The sequence below is a fragment of the Manis pentadactyla genome, chromosome 13, assembly GCF_030020395.1.
Source record: "Manis pentadactyla isolate mManPen7 chromosome 13, mManPen7.hap1, whole genome shotgun sequence".
In the NCBI taxonomy this organism is placed as follows: Eukaryota; Metazoa; Chordata; class Mammalia; order Pholidota; family Manidae; genus Manis; species Manis pentadactyla.
Genome location: NC_080031.1, coordinates 91,934,125 through 91,951,572, shown reverse-complemented (window position 1 = coordinate 91,951,572; position 17,448 = coordinate 91,934,125). Strand labels below are relative to the sequence as shown.

At 47.6% G+C, this 17,448-nt stretch overlaps 1 protein-coding gene across 3 annotated transcripts in view; it reads left to right on the top strand.

Annotated features, from left to right (window-relative positions):
• Nucleotides 1-1,435: 1,435 nt before the first annotated feature.
• The window catches only part of KCNN2 (potassium calcium-activated channel subfamily N member 2), a 342,851-nt gene continuing 326,838 nt past the window's right edge, over nt 1,436-17,448 (top strand). For 2 of the 3 annotated variants that reach the window (XM_057490764.1, XM_057490765.1), the window contains exon 1: nt 1,441-1,987. The gene's annotated coding sequence lies outside the window, so the exon portion shown is untranslated. Of the gene's footprint in view, nt 1,988-17,448 lie in introns of all 3 variants that reach the window. The other variant, XM_057490766.1, reaches the window with a different exon arrangement.

The following is a 17,448-nucleotide window of genomic DNA, read 5'->3' as shown; positions in this document are numbered from 1 at the left end:
GTGTTTCTCACACTTAGCACCCTCACCTCAGACCTGCTGGGGTGTCCGGTGGTGGTGTGGTGGTGGGGTCTCCAGGCTTCCTTCCACAGCTACTGGACAGAGCCCTCTTCACTAAGTTCTTCTGCAGCTCCCAGGACTCCTTCAGGGACCCGCATAGCACAGAGGCTCAGTGACCATTTCAGGAAGGTGTATGTCAAGTAAGACGGTTGGGCAAGATACGAGCGTTAGAACCTTCTAGACTGGTGCAGTATGCTCCATCTTATGCAGCAGGTAACAGCTCAGGGCAGCAGATGTTTTCTCCTGTTACCAGGACCTGCTGGAGCCAGGAACCCAGATGCAGCACCTTAATTAGTCTGTTTTTTTATTTTTTGAGGTTTCCTGTGGGATTTGACTCAGGACCTCCAGCTGTGTGTATTTTGCTGTCAGCTGTGAAGCCCCTCCTAAGCAGGCAATCAGATGGCAGAGGACATGATTTTTTTCATCCTTCCTCTTTTTGGCTATGTACTGACAGACAAAAACCCCAAACAGGTTGAGTGTTGCAGAAAACAGGAAATGATCCTGAAGGCAGTCCACCCATGGGGGATTTTGATTTGGGTTCTTTTTCCAGGCACCCCCTAACAAAAGGCTTCCAACATGATAACTGCCTGCCTGCAACTCACCTGTCTCAAAAATCCCCTTGGCTCTTTATTTTTTAAATTGGGAATGGAATATATGCAAAATAGATTAAACAGTAGCAATCAAAACCCACAGGCTAGAAGCATTTCCACCGTGCACAGGATTTATAAAGATCCCCTGTCTCTGGAAAGCTCTCGGAGCTCCGAATGCTCAGCTCGCCTGGTGAGTCCCCTGCAGCAGCTGGAAGTGGCGCTATAAATAGATCGGGGCGGGAAGCGCCCTGCGGAGGGGGAGCGGGCGGGAGATTCCGGGCTCTCCCTCCGCCCGCCCCAGCGCGTCCTCGGCCGGGGGAAGCCGGCGCGGCGGCTGGCGCGTTAACCCCCTCCATGCCTCGCTGCTCCCTGCGACGCCGGGAGCGCGTGATGGCGAACAAGCTGGGACGAGGGCCAGACGCGTTTCCAACCTCGCACCGGGAAAACCACCAGCTCTGATTTCTCTCGCGCCCCCTCTTTCCTCTGAAGCTCGGGTTAACGCCTGAAATGAACACCTCAATGCACACACTTGGGCGGGTTTGTTCCATGTTTCATGTCTTCACAATTTTTTCCCCCTTGTGTTTAAGCGTCTCAAATCCAAACCTTAATATTAAAGCCATCCCCAAATTTGATTTTGGGGCTTATGTTGGCTTGCACGTTTCATCGCAGGGTTCCCCCACTTACCCCCGTAGGGCTGTATGCTGCTTAAGGACAGTACTTTCCTCGGGGGGGGGGGGGGAGGACTCCCGCGGAAACAGGGTGCGTGCGCGGTTTATTTTTGGCGCATGCATCCCGTCTGTAGCCTCAAGGTCGGCGATGCCCTGAGCATTGCCGGCCCCGCCGCCCGCGCTCCTGCTTGCCAGCCACGGACTCGGCTGGGAGGGAGTCCCCGGTCCCCGCAGGGCATCCTGTGGGCAGGTTCGGTGTGTTACCGCGCTCGGTGCTGAAGCTGGGACAGGCAAACGGGAGCCGAGGTCTCCCAGGGTGGACGCTGAGCGGCCGCCAGCGGGAGGCAGGGACCGGCTCCTCCCGCCGCGCCCCCGCCACGCGCCCGCGGGCTCCCCGGCCGTGCCCGGCGCCCGGGACCGGGGCGAAGGCTGGCGCGCTGCGCTCCCGCGGCGGCCGGCTGCCGCGGAACCCGACTCCCCGGGAGGCAGCTGGTTCCTGGCCGGGAGTCCTGCCCCTTCTCAAATGGAAACAGCTTTTCCCAGCGAACCTGCAGGAATTCTCCGCCGTGTCTCACTTGGGATTGGCCTCTTGGCGCATTTAACCAAGGCCGCACTTATCACTTGGAGGCATGAAGGCTCCCGATGGAGCGGGGCTCCTGGTGGCGGAACAAGGTAAGCTCGCGGACTGGGGTGACATTGACTGGGGGCCCCAGGTTTGACGGGGACATGAAGTCTGCCTCAGGCTTCCGCCCCCCCACCGCAGGCCTCGTCTGCCTTACCTGTCCCCGGCCCCCACGCAGACCTTAAAAACAAGAATTTCTCTGGGTGGCTGGTAGAGGGACTCCTTCTGCTGTTGTTTTGAGCATTTTTATGTTCAACACCGGAGGCCAGTGCCTCGGGCCACCTGAAATTTCCTTTCAACCCCTCCATCCATTCTCCCCTGCCTGAGCTCTCTGCTCTCCTCTTTCCTTACCCAGTACTTTTATTTCTTTGCCCTCACCATTTTAAATGATCTTTTCCTTTCTTTGATCCCAAAATCGAGGGATAGGGGGAGACTGCTGTGACTGTGTGTGTAATGTAATGCTGGAGTTACAGGGGGCACGGATTGATGTTTTATGAGTCACTTATTCATCAGGCAGTGTTGAACACTTTGTGCTGCCTTCAACTTCTTCATGTATGGGGTGACCAGACCATTTGCTTGAAAATAGACTGCTTCTCCTCCGACTTTTTCCCGAAGGCCTTTCTACTTCCCTCGAGGCTGAGGGGACTGGCATCTGCAAGACCAGGGGATGGAGGTTGTGGGGGAGCGGAGGAAGCTCATTAGGGGCAGACTAGTTCTGTGCCTTGTGCTCTCTAGCCAAGGAGTAGTAATAACATTAATCACACATTAATAATAATAAGTGACATTTGTCCAGCACTTCGGTATGTTTGTGGCATTGTTCTAAGACTTGACAAGTATTAACTCATTTAAACCTCATAACGCCCCAATGAAGTAAGGACTACTATTATTTTATACCTGGTGCAACTCAGGAACAGATGATTTAAGTAATTTATTCATAACCACACAGGGGAGCTGTGATTGGAACTCAGAGCACCTGACTCTAGAACACAACCCTGAATCCTTTATATTTTTTGGTCATCATACATTCTTCCGTCTGCCCTGCGCTTGATACTGTTTCAGGCACTGGAGTTGGAGGAGTGAACAAAGCAACCAAGATCCTTGGAGCTTGTATTTTAGTTGAGGAAGAAAGACAATATGTCAGCAAACAAACTAGATAATATCAGGTAGTGGTTGATACCACAAAGAAAAGAAAACAGAGTAATATACCAGAGTGTGGCGTCCTCACAAGGAGACTGGTCAGGGAAGTTCTCTTTGTGGTGGGGACATGGGGCTGAGACCTTGAAGCATTGGGGAGAGGGAAAGATACAAAGCCAGTGAACGTGGGAAGTGGTTATCTATAGCAATTATGGAAATGCAAAGGAAAGCCACATTGAAGTACCCTTTGGTACCCACTGGTTGGCCCCAAATTTAAACGTTTGACCTTATTAAGTGGTTGAATAGGATGTGGATCTGCAGGACCATCTAACATTGCTGATGGGAGTAGGAATTGGCATGATATTGTTGCACAGAGGAATATTATACAGTCGTTAAAATGAATAAAGTGACAATGTGACTGGATTTCAGCAAAAATATTAAGTGAAAATTAAATCTCAAAGATTACATATTGCATGATAATCTTTTATGATATTAAAAAGTACTGAAATAAAACCCATAATGACTTAGGAATATATATGTATGTGTGTATATATATATATATACATTGATGTATGTATATGCAATAAGACTATATAAGTAGGAAAGCCGGGGAACCATGGACATTAGTTTTGTGTTTCTAGTTACCTTAGATGGGGAGAAGCCGGTGACTATATAGTTAGAGACAAGTCAGTGGCAAGGTCCCAGCTGTGTTTTGGCTGCTTGGGCTAGGTGTACTTTTTACATTATTTAAAATAACTAATAAGTAATGAAATATGACAGGGCTTGCATGGACTAATGATGAGAGTATATGATGAACCAAATACTAAGACTAACCTATTCGGGTAGGAAAGGACACAAGGTAGACACCTGGGTCAGAGGGCAGGGAGCTTGATATTTTTAAGAAACAGAAGGGTGCCCAGAGTAAGGGTGGGCCAGCAGGTTGGAGAGGTAGGTCAACATAAAGAAGATAGGTTTTTAAGCAGGGAAATAAAATGACTGGGTGTAAGATTTTAAAAGGCCACCCTGGGTGCCATGTAGGCAACAGACCATGGGTGGCGGGGGTGGGAGGACAGCTGGAAGGTCACTGCAGCAGTGCCGAGAAAGTGGTGGCAGGAGTGTGACTGTGGCCCTGCAGGTTATTTACCGCATAGGGAGGCAGACGGGGGGTCAAGTGGAGGTTGAAATCTGGTCCAAGCTCGGCCTGCTAGCAGCTTCCCGGGCAGGGCTGTGAGGTCCTGGAGGAAGGGTGCCTTTTTCAAATGAACACCGCAGGCTGTGTAGGCCAGCAACAGCCCAGTGGTGGATCAGGGCCTATTTCAGAGGTAAAAGTGACAGGACTTGTTGATGGAGTGTATAGAGAGGTTTGTAGGGAAAGAGAATCGAAGGGAACTCCTGGCTTTTTCACTGTGAGAATATTGATGCTCTTTACAGAGAAGAGGAGGAGCAGAGAAGGGAATGGAATACTGTAGACATATGAATTCTGAAATGCTTTAGAAAACCATGTAAGCATGTGGTATGAACTGGGTCTGCGTCTGAAGCTTTAGGGAGAATCTGGGGCAAAAAGCATAAGGAAATGATTAAGCCTGTAGATGGTATAACTCAAGTTCCATGCTCCTTAGTTAGACTTTGAATTCCTTTGGGGCAGATAAATTTTATGTGTCTTTTTATCTCCAGCAAAGTGTAAAGTAGAATAGGCTATCAGTAAATACAGGCCAAGTAAACAGCAGAAGGATGCATGAACTATACAGGTGGAAATGTCCCGGGGTCTGCCCCCTGCCAGCACCTATGGTTGAGGTTGCAGTGGTTTTTAATCCCTCCTGAGGGCAAAGCAAGTCTAATGGTGGCACCAACCCATTGGGAGGATGTGACCCAGGGGGTCTTGGGGCCAGGGACACATGTAGGTATGGAGAGTTCTTCAAAGCAGCCAGAAATGACAAGGACAGAACACACACAGTGTCCAGGAGGGCCCCAAGGGCCGGAGAAGGGAGATGAGGGACACTGGGCTGGAAATAGGAACTCAGCCAAGCCTGCAGCCGGTCTTGCCAATGCAGGGACAGAATGAATTTGGGAGGCAGCGGTAGGAGCCAGGGGCAGAACCAGAGGACCCCAGGCAGTTGGTACAGATGGAGCCATGAGGTTTGCTTTGAAGGCCAGGGGATTGCAGGCATATATGAGAATCCCCAGGAACTAGCTTGTGCTTGGCGGTGATGTGCCTGCCATCCCCAGCCCCACAGGCCTCAGGCTGTGCTGTCCTTTGTGCTGTTTGGTACCACCTCTGCTAGGCCTCCCTGGCAGCACCTGCCTTCACAGCACCCTCCCAGTGCCAGGCCTGGGGCTGGCCCTGCCCTACTGCATCTGGGCCTGACAAGGTTCCCTCCTGTCACCATGTCCCATCACCCTGTTGCACCTGTTTTCCCAGCCACCACCCTCTCATTGTGGTTCACGCCTCCCTGCTTGTCCCTTTCCTCATCTGTCCACTGGTGTATCCTAGTGCCAGCACCGAGCCCAGCTTATGTATGGCACGTGTGCAGGAATTGTCAAAGGCAGAGAGGCAGGCAGGAGGAGGAAGAATTCTTTGTCTGGCTGATCAAGATGAGACTATCGCCTTGTCTTAAAGACCTCTTGTTTCCCAGACAGCTGAGTGCAGTATATCGCTTAGGAATACACGATTTGGAATAAAGTTGACCAAGAGTTCAATTCTACTTGACCATGTGACCAAGGTTAGGTCACTTAATCTCAGAGGCTCCATGTCTTCCTCTGTAAAATGTGGTTAATGACAAAGCCCCTTGACATGACGTGAAACTTTTTAGCACAGTGCCTGGCATATAACAAGGACACAAAGTTCAGCTGTTATTATTTCCCAAGACATTTAATACTCCATGCATTGTTGGTTGACCAGCTTTAAGGAATGCTTCTCATTCTGAGAGTTGAGAGTTATCCTTATCCAGAGGAACCTGTGCTCTGGCTGTGAGCAAGGAGCCATTTCTGGCAGATGGGGAACTATTCCTGGGCACATGGGCATCTGTGTTTCATCTCTCCCATCACTCCACATAGTATTCCATGGCACGTAATCTGCAGCCAGCAGGAGCCTGAATAACAGTGAGGATTCAGAATTTTTTCATTCGACATTCTGTAAACAGTGATTGACTGTCTCTCAGTGTAAATGGAGAGGCAGTGATGACTAAAACAGTCTCTGCTTTCAAGGAAATCATGGTCTAGTTAGGGAGGCAGCTAAATAATCCCTCACCCCGGAGGATATGCATTCACGGGCTCACTTCTGGTGCAGGACCCAGGACCCCAGGACCCCCGCCCAGCTCTGGGAAGAATGGTGCGAACAGAGTAGTAGCGATGGCCCCTTGTATTTGCACATATGTTTACAATGTACAAATCACTTTCACTTTGAATTATTTCACTTGATTTTCATAACAGCTATATGGGCTAGTAGAGATTACCACTCTTATTTTATGAATGAAATCTAAGACTCCATTGAACAGACGCTTTTAAGGAAGGCAAACTGTCCTCAGTGAGACCCTGCCATGACCCGTCTTGCAGCTTCTTCCATTGTCCTTCCGTTGTTTTATTCAGGAGTCTGTGTAGCTTGCCACCCTTGTGGGGCTGGGGTTTAGTTTTGATTCCAAGTTTACTCTTTGCATGTGATGGCCAGGCTTAGTGCCCCTGTTGGGACCTTTGCTCTCTGTAGACTTACACTGACGACTCATCCCGGTCAGGTGGCTCTGTTCTGCTCTCCAGGGCTCTATCTTGGTACTGGTCATGAGGCAAAGCCTGGGTGAGGGTCGTGACGCCCCTGAAGGGAGCAGAGAGAGACACTAGGCTGATGAGCTGTGCACAAGCACCAAGAGCATCTTTTTGTTCCTCACCTGCGCAATGCTTGGTCAGTCAGTCGTACTGCTGGGTGTTTCTCCTGACTGCGGACAGAACACAGGAGTCACTTCAGCCTCCTGAAGAGTGGAGTGCCTTACTCTTTCTCAGAGAGGTTTTAACTGCAGCTGGTCATTTATGAAACACTTAGGAGACTTCTACACAGGATATGCCAGTAATTAAAATCTGTTTATGGTTATTTGCAAAAGGAATATGCTGTTTCTTTTTTCTTTTTGAAAATTTAGCTAGGGAAAGCAAAGCTCGCAGACTAATTTGTCATGTGATTATACCCAGGGAAAGTGAATTTGTTGCTGAGAACATGTGTTTTTCAAATCTACTTCTATATTTTTTTATCTTTGTGAAATATATTAGCATAGGAGTTTTGCTGCCACAGAACGTCTGGCTGGGGCCGTCAGACAACTCCTGCCAGACCTGCAGTGCAGCGGTTTTGGTGTAGCAGATGAGAAATACAGAAGGAGCAGCCTCTTTCCCCAGATCTTTAGCCTGACCACAATAACTAATTATATTATCTTATGGGGGAAAATTGGTTAACTGGTCATTTTCTTTGTATTTAAATATGAAGTTTGTGAAACACAAGGGAAATAAAAGCTGTCATTTATCAAAGGTGAGTTTAGAAAAGGCCTTTTAAAATTCCATTTGTTTCAGTACCTTAGGGATCAAGTTATATGTTAATTGGCTGGTAAAGAAATCCTACTAAAATTTTTTATCTGTTTGCAGGGAGAGTTGTCTGAATTAGTAAAAAACCTTAATTACAGCATGTGTGTGTGTGAATGTTTTAAGAAGTATCTTTGCTGTACTTTCAATTCATGTAGTAGCAGTTCTAACAAAGTGTTTTGCTTGAGAATCTCTTCTTTCATGTACGAATATGACTCATATGTAATTCACATCTGTTGAATATAAACAGTTAAGTCCTTAAAAGAGAATCTGTTTTTGTTTTAAGGTGGTTAACATTTTAGGGTATTAATTTGCTTGGCAGAATTCTTTATTATGCCCAGGTAAACTTCAGCCTAAGACAGTTCAGAAGAGTATGATTTCTAAATTATTGAAACCTGATTTTTACTATTAATTCAAATTGAAAACGAAGCCTCCAGTCACAGATAAAGCTTGACTTTCTGCTTAACTTTAAGGGAGAAATTTTTTTCCTTCCAGATTGGAGAAGAATTTACTACCTGATTTGTATTGAGGGCTTTGCTGTGTTCTGGAAGAGACGGGCAGACAGTTCTGCTCTGCACATCCCTCCCTCCAGACTCCAGACTGTATGATGGATATAAATTTTCTTATACAGTCTTTCAGATAAATGACTGACAAAAAACTAAGTACAAAAATGACGGTTATCATGTATGTGTCAGAAGATGCTGGCTGCTTTGGTCGAGGCACCTCTGGCCAATTAGCATTAATTGCGTCTTCCTACTATGCTTTTTACATGTTTATTGCAAAACAGAAATCCGATTTTGCCTTACGTGGAATGGTAGAGGTGGATGAAGGTGAGAGCATGGCAGGCCAGGTCAGTGCTTCTCAAATTCATGCTTTTCAAAGTACTGATTCCTAGGCCTACTCCCAGAGATTATGATTCGGTGTTAGAATTTCTCCAGAATTCTGTTTGTAACAAGCTTTCAGCTGATGCTGGAGCTGCAGGTCCGTGGAACACACTTCGGGCAGCAAGGGTCTGGGTCATTAATTTTGAGGATACTCAGGTGTTCACAAATGAGACTGCATTTCAGAAAGAAAACGCAGCAGAACATGACCAATCTAACAGAGGCAGGTAAGACAGTGCCAGGGGGACCCCCTGTTCAGTTTGATCCAGACTGTCCTGGCTTTAGCACTGCAAGTCTTGTGTCCCAGGAAGCCACTCAGTGCCAGGCAAACTAGCAAGTTGATCTTCCTATGAGGCATGCTAGGCTGGCTTATCCTGGCCACATGATTATGCTTTGAAGTGATTGGTGTTTTGCTTAAATAGTAAACCCAAGACAAGCCACTGAACATACTGTGAAATGACGTGTGCTAACATGTGTAGGGAAAATGGAAGTTTCCATGGCCAGGATATTCACCTGACCTTAATCTGCTTGCCCAATGCACATGTGCAATGATATAATTGGCCTACTCTGTAGGTGCATGCTTACATATGTGTTGGTGATGAGCTTTTATTGTCTGTGTTGCTGTATAAAGACCACTGCCCAGTGCTTTGGACAGAGGTGGAGATAGATTGTGGACTTGCAGATGCAGACATGATTCTAGCGCTCGACCTGCCACTGCAAGAATAAAGCTTGGTATAAGAATTTTTACCCCCAACGTTCCATTGTCATTATTCAGTTTCACCAAATCCAGAGTGAACTTGTCTGGAGCTGAAATCCTCAGGCGCTACATTTGGCATAGTTGGCAGGATTTGCTGAAGACAGAAAATGAAAGTCGCTTTCCTCATGGGAAGGGTGCTCCAGCAGGCTGACCCTATGGGTGGGGAAATAGTGCAGTATGCCGCTATGGGGGAGGAGATACTTGGGTGTCCCCCAGTGGGCCTGCGGTCTGAGGTGGCTTTCCTCCTGGAGGAGTGGGCTCCTCCCCAGGACTGGGGGAAAGTGGGGACGACACCTGAGGCAGTGGTGCAGGTCCTCTATGAGACAGGGAGAGCCTCAGAGGAACAGAGTGTCCACATGGCGGTGGGAGCTGTGGTTGGCTATTTCTTACATGTTAAAATAGGTCATAAAGAGAAATACATACTACTGCGAGATGAACTAGAAGAGGCAGCATGAGAATGCAAGCTGCGAGGTGCTGTGGAGGAAGTCAAAAATTTGTTGAAGCTCGAGATGGCATCACTGTGAGGCATTGTGGAGAAGATAATCTGATCTGATCAGATAGACTCCTGTCTGGATCAGAGATGGGAAAACCGACTTCCCTGAAACTCATCCTGCCTTGCCGCTGCAGAATGCACACCAGACCCCTTGTGCCCATTTCCTTCTCGAATGGCTAATGGCTGCCCTTTGAACTGTGTGGCCCATTCAGGGTGACTTAACCATCTTCCCCTGCTAGATGGCAGACATATGCCGAGCTCTAACTAGGTGTTACAGGAGTTGGGCATGAAAAAGACCGCTTCATAGCCCCGTAAATCATGGCCTGGATGAGGAGCTGTTTACCACAGAGATGAGGGCTAAGGTTCTGCCAACAGCTCCCCTATACCTCTTTGGGCCCCTAGTGGCCTCTTGCCCCTCACTTAGGGCAGCCCGTAAATGTGGTTACCTGTACCGTGGCAGATTTGGGGGAGGCTGAAGTGATTGGGCATGGACAAGAGCACTGTCTGCTACTGAGAGGAGGAGTTTGATGTGCCCTGTGAAGTTCATGAGGACCCAGATGTGGGTTGATTTGATAAAGGCCAGAGCAGACAAAGAGAAATTGGATGGGAAGTCAAATAAAAATCTTACTGGAGCTCTGGCAACAACTGAAGCCTGAGCAGCAATTACAGCCATTGGCTAAGGTGAGGACTGAGAAAAGGAAGCCGGAGACAAAGCCATGAGTCTGGCCTGTGTGCCTGAAAGACTTCCTGCTGGAGAGGGAGCTGGCATCACCTGGACCCTCACAGGAAGCCAGCTGGGTCATATGGTTTGAGGAGAGGCTCGAGGTGCCTGCCTTGAGGGCTCAGGTGGGGGTTAGAGGCCACATGTTGAAACGTCAGGTCATTGGTCCCAGTGAATGTACAACATGTCATGGCTCTGGTGGACACAGGAGCTGAATGCTCACACATTTATGGCAGCCCTGATCACTTTCCTGGAACTCTCGCTGTTAAAAGGCTATCAGAGTGAAATAAGCCCAAATCCCGTCGGGAATAGGCCGTATTCCCCCAAAGGAGTATGTATTGTGGTTATGTCTCCCATCCCTGAATATATTTTTGGATAGATGTCCTGCAGGGTCTATGGTTGCAGACCACTGCAGGTGAGTTCAGACTGAGGATCCGTGATATTAAGGCAGTTCTGAGGGGACATGCTAAGCACTTGCCCATAGCTTTTTCTGTGCCTTGGGTGACTAATACCAAGCAATACAAATTGCCTGGGGTGTGTAAAGAAATTGGAGAAAAGCAAAGGAACTGGAGAGGGTGGGTATTATAAAGCCCACCCTCAGCCCTTTTAATTCCCCAGTGTGGCCAGTTAAAAAAGCTGGAGAGCTCCTTGCACATGACCAGGGATTCTAGAGAACTGAATAAAGTCGTACCCCATCTGCATGCTGCTGTCCTCTCTATTGCAGCCCTCAAGGATACTCCTGAGGGAGTCCTGAATAAGGGACATCCCGTTATGTTGTGGATCTTGCTAGTGCCTTCTTTTCTATTGATACAGCACAGGAAAGTCAGGAATAGTTTGCCTTCATGTGGGAAGGACAGCAGTGGACTTCTACTGTCCTTCCACAGGGATTCCTCCACAGCCCCACCATCTGTCATGGACTTGTAGCCCAGGACTTGGCAGCGTATGAGAAACTGCCAGGGGTGTGGCTGTACTGTTATATTGATGGTGTCATGCTCACATCTGATTCTCTTTCAGATGTAGAAGGTGCAGCACCTAGACTGCTGCAACATCTACAGGAGAAAGGATGGGCTGTGAACAGCACCAAGGTCAGGGACCTGGTTTGTCAGTCACATTCTTGGGAGTCGTGTGGTCGGGTGAGACCAAGGTTATACCAGAAGCAGTCACAGATGAAGTCTGGGCCTTTCCTACTCCTACAACTAAAACACTATTGCAAGAATTTTGGGGTCTTTTAGGCTACTGGGGAGTGTTTATCCCACAATTGGCACACATTTGAAACCCTTAAACCATTTGGTGGTATAAGGTGACTGTGGGATGAGACATGGGCACCTACCTTTACTGCTGCAAAATGGGCATTCAAGGCTGTGCAGGCCTTGAGTGTGATGGACGCATCAGGCGCTGTGAGCTGGATGTCCACATGACTGAAGCTAGTTATGGCTGGGGTCTCTGTTAGTGGCTTGAATGAACTTGCCAAACTATTGGATTCTGGCCACAGTTCTGGAAAAGAGCAGAGGTACAGTACACCTTAATAGGGAAACAACTGGCTGCCATACACCACACCTTGCTGGCTACAGAGCTCATTACTGGAGCAGCCCTGATACAGGTTAGAACCACCTATCCAATCACAGGGTGGGTATGAGACCAGACCCAAAAGCTGTGGAATGGTGTGGCACAAATGCCTACACTGGCCAAGTGAGGTGCATACCTACAGCAGCATAGCACCTTCTCTGCTAGTCCCTTGGGTGGAGAACTCCAACGTTTACTGGGGCCAGTGACGTATACTAGTGAAAAGCAGCAAGAATTTTCTTTAGAGCCATTAGTTGCAGAGAGCCCCCATACCTGAAGATGCGTGGTACACAGACGACCCCAGCTGTGGGCAGCCCCCGACAATGGAGGGCCATAGCTTTCCATCCTAAGACTGACAATATGGATGGAAGATGGTGAGGGGAAGATCAATCAATGGGCAGAGTTGTGGGCAGTGTTCACCCAGGAGCCCTCCCCAGTAACTGTCTACACTGGCAGCTGGGCCATCTATGGAGAATTGACTCTGTGGCAACTGACACGGTACCATGTGAGCTGAGAGGTTGGTCACCAACTCCTTTGGGGCAAGAGTATAGCAAGACTTAATGGGCCTGTGGTCAGACTAAAACAGTTACAGTGTATCATGTAACAGGTCATTTGCCACTGGCATTGCAGGAAATGATGAAGCAGATGAATTGGCCCAGGTATGGTGGCTAGAAGGAAAGCCTGCCTCTGAAGCGGCCTAATGGTTACATCAATGTTTGTTGCATGTGGGGCAGAAGAAATGTGGGCTGTAACCCTTCAGTGGGGCCTGCCTTTAGCCTTTGAAGAAGTCAGCAGAGCCTGGCGGGTGTGTATTGTGTGCTGTAAAACAGACTTACCCTGAGTCCCACAGCAACCTGGGATGATAATTAAGGGGCCAACACCCCTCATCAGGCGGCAGACAGACTTTATTGGACCTCTGCCCACATCCGAAGGGTATCGATATGTCATGACTGTTGTGGACACAGCTGCTGGACTTCTGGGTGCACAGAGCAGCAAATACAAACCAAGGAGGAATTGTTGAAGCTGGGGTTTGGCCACCAGAATACTATCTTGCTACCTGCCCCTTCTGCACTAAACCTTGGAGACTTTGTTCAGTGGCCTTGGATTGTTTGACACATGGACCAGCAATGGCTGACCCTCCTGGCACCTTGGGGTCAAGGCCTGGAAGCTGGCCTCCTGTGTGTCCCTGGAGTAATAGTAGCGTGGCCCCCACGGATCAGGGTAGTGGACCCTGAGCGGCCGGAAGGTAGGAGCATCTTACTTGGGAGTTTTGTTTTATCTGTAAGGCCAGTGCAAGCACCTTGAGCAGCACTGTACGTAGACTCCTCAGTAACCCCACAGGGAGAGCAGTAAAGGTACCATATACTAGACCCGGACCGAGCCCCTTTCTGCCAGTCCTTCACAGGACCACTCCCCTGCATGCATCCGACCTGATGGACAAGATTTGCCTATGTTGGTGTCATTAAAACATGTGTCCTGTTGCCCTTAAGGTCAATCTCCTCCAGTGCCTCCATGGATTGTGCACACACCCTACAAAAAACTGCCGACACATTGGCTTGCTGGGTGTGCACAGAGCCGTTCTGTCATCTGCCTCCCGTGGAAAGTGTGAGTCATGAACTCGTCTGAGTAGAACTAGTTTGAATACAGCTGGAATGACCACTTGGTGGCAACTGACCTCAGTCTTAAACATGACTACTATTATATCTGTTGTTGCGTGTCCTCTGTTGCTGTTGTGGAATCTGGTTACAGTGTTCCAGCTTTCTCGCACAGGGACCATCCTAGAAGATGGAGGGCATGTAGACTGTGAGGTGAGGATCCTGGAGGGGTAGAGTCTAGGGAAAATGGAAGTTCCGATGGCCGGGATGCTCACTTAACCCTAATCTACTTGCCCACTGTGCAAGTGCGATGATGTAACTGGCCTACTGCATAGGCTCATTCACGTGTTGGCAATGAGCCATTATTGTCGGTGTTGCTATATAAAGACCTCTGCCCCTGTGCTCTGCAGATTTTGATTGTGGACTTGCTGGATGTGGACGTGATTCTAGCACTCGACCTGCCGCTATGAGAATAACCTTTACCCACAACGTTCAGTTGTCATTATTCGGTCTCACCAAATCCAGAGTGAACTTGCCTGGGGCTGGAATCCTCTGGCGCTGTGTGTGAGGACTGCCAGTTGGAACCTTCAGCTTTTCTAAAGCTTTTCTCACAAGTTGTGGTAGATCAGGCATTGCAAAACTCATCTGCATGTAGCGATCACCTGGGGAGCTTCTAGAAAGGAAGCTGATGCCTAAAGTCTATACCATACATCACCTCTGTCCCCCATTGTGAGTTACTTGGTTTAGGGTGTGGCCTGGGTGCTTGTAGCTTTCAAAGGTCCCCAGATTATTCCATTCTGCAGATGAGTCTGGAATCACCCAGGTAGATAAGCTCCAAAGATTGCAGCCCTAAATACCTCCATCTTTCTGCCCTCACGTGGTTGAAAACAACTGGTGGTATCTGTTTCCTGTTAATTGTGTTATGCTGCCTTTCTGACTTGTTTTGTACATAAGAATTAATGCAAATGAGTTCTGAGGCTTGAGTCCGGGCTGAAGGGGACTGGTAGCTTTTGTTTCCTTTTCCCTGGAATCCAGCCTCCATGGGTGAGGTCTTACCACCTGAGTCCACACTGCCATGAGCAAATGCCAGCTGCTTCTGAAGAGCAAGCCGCCACACTGGAGGAGCAGCGGAGCCTTTCGTGGACCTTCTGGTCCAGCTCAGCCCAGCTAACAGCTGAATTTGGCCAAAGGAGGGACCCCAGCTGGTGCCACCAGGATCAGAACCATCCAGGCAAGCCTCCTCATCTTTGCCTTGAATCATTTCATTGTGCGTGGTTTGTTATGAAACAATATATAGCTGGAACACAAGTGTATTCCTTGCACTTGATGGCAAGTTGTTTATAATAACTGTATAAAGTAGGAAGTTCAAAATATCCTGTATAAGTAAGGAATGATTTATTTGTCATCTCCAGATCAAACTGCAAAGCAAAATCAAACCCATATCGCTGAATATTAGAAGGGAAAATTGTTACTAACTAAAAAAATTATTAGTGATAACGAGCAATGCGATTTTGCCATTGTTGACACAACAGCTTCAATGGTGCCCTCTCATGTATCCGCTAGAAAGCAGAGCCCAAGGCAGTGCTTAGGGTGCTATCCATTTGCTTGGGGTGTGCAAACCAAACCAAAACCCCAGAGAGTACAAGGCAGGAAAAAAATGTGTTGTGATATTCCGTAGTGCCAGGTATCACCACACTAGCTGAGGGGACACACACTATGTCACCCCACGTGCATGTTCCCTTGGCCTTTGGGACTTCTCCAGAAGGGTTGCAAGGAGAAATGATCCCTTGGGGTAGCTAATGGGAGAGAAAAAGAGAGGAACTTAGCTTCCCAGCTGCCCAGGTTTCATTTCCTGTTGATTTTGCACCATCGGAGGGAAACTCCACCTGCTCCTGGCTCTCAGGAGCTGCTGGGGAATTCAGGCACCACGCCCCACACTGCAGTGTTCTTCCCAAGTCCAAAAGTGGTGGGACTTGTGTGTGGGTGAGGTGCTCATCCAGCGAGACAGAGAGGAGGGCAAGGTTGAGGGGATCTGAGAAAGTGCATAATGTTTTTGGGGTGTTTTGCTTTAACTGCTCATTGGTTTTTTTTTTTTATACTTGATTTATATGTGAATCCCACATTTCTCCCTTATTTTTTTTTAAATAAAATGCTGAAGTGGTAGGTAGATGCAAGATAAAGATAGAAAGCACAATTTAGTGCTGTAAGAGGGCAAGTGTAGATGATCAGGTGTGTGCCTATAGACTAAGTATTAATCCAAGCTAGACAAGGGCAACAAAACATCCACGGATGCAGAAGATTTCTCTCAAAACAGGGGGGGTGAGGTTCTAAGCTGTACCTCTGTTGATCCCCAATTTCTCACCTGATAGCCCCCCTGCGACTGTGCCTGTCTTAGGTTGTTCCTCCCTTGAGGAATCTTACCCGTCTCTGGCTAACCAGCCTTCTTCCGGGGCCATACAGGGAAATGTAGAGTTGGTAAGTGAGAGAGAAGCAATATTCTTTGAAATGCTCATTGGTTTTTGCCATAACAAAGACCATGAGTTATCTTACTCAGATACCGTTTTTGCAAACCACTTTCTGAGGCTGAGAAGATCCATCAGTACAGATTCCCACTCTGCTTTTAGCCATATACTCAGTATCATTTCCAACAGGGATGTGCTGTTTGTCTTGACTGGTCTTTTTCCTTCCAGTCAACCTATCCAAGACAACACTCTTGCTGGACATTTGCAAAAGTGGTTGTAGGCAGCTCTGCTTGTGTCGTCCCCTCCAAGGATTTGGTTCTTTTTTTTTTATCACTTTGCAGAACCAAGTCTTTATATTTCTGGGATAGAAGGGAGTGTGGATGTTTTATAGCCTTGAGAGAAGCAGGACACCCGTGAGCTGTCATTTCAGAACATCTATCCTTTCTGATGAACCATTAACTTTTGTCCTAGCCAGGCCTTTTCTTTGCAACAGGGAAAGAGATTTTGAGTATAAACATTATGACATGTTTCATTATTTCATGAGGCTGGCTGGTTCCTAAATGTCAATTGCTTTATATGTTTGATATCATTACATTTTGCAACCTGGTCCCATCCTGACTATAGGGACCATGATATAACAGAATCAAAAGTCTTTTGAACACATTGAAGGTTTTATTGTTCAGTGCATAATTTTTCTGGAAAAAAATTGTTTTCACTGGTTTCTCAGCAATTTGCTGATGAGATTTTTTCTTGTAATTAAGTATATATGTGGTGAAGGTCAAACTAACTTCAGAAAGGCAGCCAAAAAGAAGTTTGTCTGTAATTAAAGTCTGTGAGGTTAATCTGGCCATTGCTTTTCCTGTCTACAGGTAACCTCCCTTCTTATTTCTCATGACTTAGGTGATTGATGTTTAGCATCAACTTTTCTTTCCTAGTTGGGGCACCTAGATTGGGCTTCCTCTGAGTTTTACAGAAATATTCCTAAGTAGTAATCATGGAAAGACTCTTATGAGCAATATACAAAGATTTGTAAAGCACTTCGTGCCTTTGTTTCCTCCCCATACGGCAGCATGTGCGTGGTCTTTGGATGAGTAGAATTCTAAACCTGTGGTGGTGGTGTTTCCTAGTGACAGTTATTATGTTCATCTTATTCTCAAATGAAGGAGATTTGGCATGATGTTAATGCACAGCCGGTCTGCTCCCCATAAGGATGGGTTTTCTAAATGGAGATACAGAGGTATTGTCAGGTAGGACCAACTAAATCCAGGATTTAAGCAATCAATGAAGAACTCTCTTTTTCTTTCTTTAACTCTAACTCTTGGTTCTTCTTTCATCTGTTACAGCTTTGTTC